The sequence below is a fragment of the Sceloporus undulatus genome, chromosome 4, assembly GCF_019175285.1.
Source record: "Sceloporus undulatus isolate JIND9_A2432 ecotype Alabama chromosome 4, SceUnd_v1.1, whole genome shotgun sequence".
Taxonomy (NCBI): Eukaryota; Metazoa; Chordata; class Lepidosauria; order Squamata; family Phrynosomatidae; genus Sceloporus; species Sceloporus undulatus.
In genome coordinates this window covers 231,015,581-231,019,654 of record NC_056525.1, presented here as the reverse complement: position 1 = coordinate 231,019,654, position 4,074 = coordinate 231,015,581, and the positions used below count along the sequence as shown (strand labels likewise).

The following is a 4,074-nucleotide window of genomic DNA, read 5'->3' as shown; positions in this document are numbered from 1 at the left end:
TATCCTCCAATGCTTCTCTATGGGGACGTATCCTCCTCTTATCCTGCCTGGGCAAGCCTTCCCCAATGCTTCCTTATGGGCGAACCCAGTTTCCCGGGGGTTCCAATCGGCCCCTGTAGCTGAGCCTTGCCTGGACCCGGGGCTCTCTCCGCGCGAGTCCTTTCTGCCTCGGGGCTCTCAGCAATAGCCCTCCATGGCTCTCACACAGACAAACACACGCGACGCCGGACGGGGATTAAGCTAAAAGCCCAAGCCGCGGCCATGGCCACTTCCTCCCCGCAGCCCCGAGGCCTAGGCCTCTCTCTCTCCGGGCGGGTCTCACCTCGGCTCCTTCGCGGCAACAGGCTCCCAGGGCCGGAGGGGGGGACAAGAGCTCGGGCCTCCTCCGCCGCCGCTCCCTTCCCCGGAGTCTTCCCCCCCGAGCCCCTCTTTCCAGCCCCCGGAGCCTTCCTCAAACAAACAAAATGGCCGCCGCCGCTGCCTTCCTGCCGCCCAAAACAGCCGTTCAAAAATCGGCAGGATGTTTACCGTTGAAAAAAAGAAAAGGGACAGAGAGTGAGAAACTGCGCATGCGCCAGCTGCCGCGCCGCCCCTAACACAGCAAGGAGGCTCCAGTACCACCCTATCGCGCATGCGCAGGTGGCCAGCATTGAAGTTGCCCAATGAGACGGCGCCCGATGAGGATTTTTATTGGCTGAGGTTGGTTGAGCTACGTGCGCGTGCACGAGCGAGGTCGGTTGCGGCGCATGCGCAGTTTCTCCTACACTGTGACCTTTCCCCCCCCGCAGAATAATGGAGTTTGAGAGCGCTTTAACTGCCCTGGCTCACTGCTGGGAATCCTGGGAATTGTAGTTTATGGTGGTACCATACCTCTCTCTGACAGAAAAGGCTCACTGTCTCACAAAACTACAGTTCCCAGGATCCCATAGCCTTGAGCCAAGGCAGTTAAAACTGTCTCAGACTGGATTATTTTGTGCTGCAGTGTGTTTTGTTGGACTTCAGTCTGGAATATTGCACTTATTTATGCATTTTATATGAATTATATGTCTATCGACTCATTGCTTCAGTCCAATAATTTCTGCTATTCTTACATTTACAAAATATACTATAATAATTTTTCCCTGCAATTCAAAACATTATATACAGAGTATGAAGCTATTATGTTACTTTATTTCCAGTCAACTCCCCATTTTATATTTTTTTTAAAAATAAATTTTATTAGATTAAAAACAGGACAAAAAAATCACAAACACATAATGAATAAATAAATTCAGATAACAACCACCTTGAAGCAACACAACCATTAACAACAAGAAAAAACAAAACATAGCCCAATGCCATGTCCATTAATCACAAAAATGCAAAACACACAAAACAACTTCCTGAACTCCAACTAAGTCACAGCCTATTACTAATACACAACCATTCCTGCTTTAATCCAGGTTAAGATGAGTTTTATATCAAGGGTTAGTTTTATCTTACAGTCTCATTGTGTTACAGAGTTGTTAAAACAGTTTGTCATGTTTCTTACACTTGTAAAGGGCACTATACTCTTTCTTCCTAATCTTTCAGCTAGATAGATACTCAGTCACTGGTTACCAATCTTTCTTGCATTTCCTGGCATTCTCATTTCTCACGCAGCAGGTAACTTTATCCGTTTCTATGTATTCATACGTTTGCGTTGTCCATTCTTGTGTAGCTGGGTTTCCTTTGCTTTCCCGTTTCCTTGCGGATGTTGATCTAGCTGCTGCTGTCAAATAAAATAAAACCTTTCCTGCCCTTTTTTCAAGCTCTAGATACAGAGTTGGGTCCATGTTAAATTTAGTATCAATAAGCTTCGCTATTTCAGTGTGAATTTCAAACCAACATTTTTTTTTGGCGATTTGCAGTCCCACCACATATGCAGCATTGTTCCTGTTTTGTTAATTCATCTCCAACAATTATTATTATTGTTATTATTATTATTATAAATGTTTGATCATTTTTCTGGGGTGAGATACCAGCGATACTGGATTTTATAACAGTTCTCTTTTATATCATAGCTTAGTGTATGTCTTACTCTGGTTTTCCAGTTCTTTTCCCATTCTTCCAGGAGGATAGGTCTGCCTATATCTTGTGCCTAGATGATCATGTAATGTTTGATTGTTTCTTCTTCCATGTCAAAAGTTAATAACAATTTGTAGAGTTTGCAGATTCTTAATTGGGGTTGGGGTTTTTTTTTGCCTGAAAAGGGAAAAAAAGGAATTTGATGAAAATTGGAAAACGTCTTTACTTGTGGGTCCCTTTTTTGGGGAGAATGGTGACATATTAAATAAATAAATAAAGTCAAGACTGTTGAACAAATATGAAAAGCTGGCTGGTTTTAAACCAAATTTATTTTTTTAAGAACTTTTAAATTTATTATGCTTATTATATAAACATATATTATTAAATAAATATATCAAAACATACATACATACATACATACATATATATATAAAACATTAATTAAACATTTAACTAAAATTAAATACATCTAATTAAAATTAAATAAATAAATTAGCCTACAGTTGTAAACTACTTAGAGACTGCTTAGTGTGGTGGTATGAAGTGGTATATAAATGAAGCCGCTAATGCTACTGCTAAATAAAGTCATGCTATTATTACTATTTTTCAAACCTCTTACTGGAACAAAAATGACTTTGAATTTGTCATGTCACAAATGACTTGAAGAGGAGGATATCTTTTGCAGGCAGGCTCCTCCTCCTTCTGGCCATGGGGCAATAGGGAGAATTTCAAAGTCCAGGAAATTTAAAGGCCATTTGCATCTCAACAGGGATTCCTCTATTGCAATCCAATATGTCTCCATTCTAGTGAGGCCACAGGCCTCTTTGTAGGCAGAGAACAATGGATTCCTCAAGAAGTCTCCATGTTTTGGCCTATATGGGGAGTTTATCCCATTAACAAATAAGCCAGCTTACCTCTTCTGACTTCAGTTCAGAATTCACAGTGCCCCCGGATGTTATCATACCTAAATCGCAGCCTATCTAGTTGGGATGGTGCTGCCCGGATGCATCCCTGGTCGAAGCCTTGCTCAACCATCCAATTTTTGAACTCAGAATCTCCTTGACTTTGAAAAAGTGCTGGCTGACGAAGGCTTTGACCTGGGATGCATCCAGGCGGTGGTATCCCAACTAGATAGATGTTGATTTAGGTATGATAACACCAGCGGCATCCCAGATCCTGCATTCAAACTGGAAGAGGTAAACTGGCTTATTTGTTAATGGAATAAGCTCCTATGTCTGAAATGTTACTTCTGTTGACAGGGTGATATAAAGGAGTGGTTCCCAAACTTTAGTCCTCTAGATGTTTTAGACTGCTACTCCTTACTGCTGGCCAACTGTCTAGGGCAGCGGTTCTCAACCTCTGGGTCACGACCCCTTTCAGGGGTCAAACGACCCTTTCACAGGGGTCGCCTAAGACTAGGGATGCCATAACTCGGCGGCCCTGTGACAATCACACTTTTGGGGGGCCCCTCACGGTCACGGTCCGGTTTGGGGGCCCCCCACGCCTTGTTCCCGGTTCGGGGTCCGCTCTTCCTGCGGCCATAGCCGCTGCCGCTAATGCGGCTGGCTGCTGCGCCAACCCACCTCCTCCTCCTCCTCTTCGTGGTGGGCTGGGCAGCGCCAACCTACCTCCTTCTCCGGCTCCGCCTTCCTCCTCCTCGGCGGCAGAAGCACCGCCGCCACCGTGTCAGGGCTTGCCCACCCGTGCGCGCGCGCACAGGGCTCCAAAACAGGAGCTCGTCCCTTGCTTTGGCCAGCCAGCCATTGGTCAGCTGGCCAAAGAGGACGGGCTCCTCGGCGCCCGCCGCCCAGGCCTCAGCAGGGGCCAGTGGCAGCGAGCACGCCTGCCTTGCTTCCCTCCGTGCGCGCGCGCCTGCCTTGCTTCCCTTCTTCTGTTGATGGAGGAGGAGGAGGAGAGGAGGAGCCAGAGGAAGGGTGACTGAAGGCAAGGGCAGAATTGGGCCGGAGGAGTTGGAGGAAAGCTGAGTCAGTGGCCATTAGGTCTGCCTTGGTTTTTTGGGGTTTTTAA

At 45.9% G+C, this 4,074-nt stretch overlaps 2 protein-coding genes across 2 annotated transcripts in view; both read left to right on the top strand.

The window, feature by feature from the left end:
- Positions 1 to 4,074, top strand: part of EIF3H (eukaryotic translation initiation factor 3 subunit H) — a 144,064-nt gene that overhangs the window by 7,202 nt on the left and 132,788 nt on the right. The window lies entirely within an intron of this gene.
- Positions 1 to 4,074, top strand: part of LOC121929152 (rRNA-processing protein UTP23 homolog) — a 15,345-nt gene that overhangs the window by 7,350 nt on the left and 3,921 nt on the right. The gene's annotated exons all lie outside the window — the stretch shown is intronic.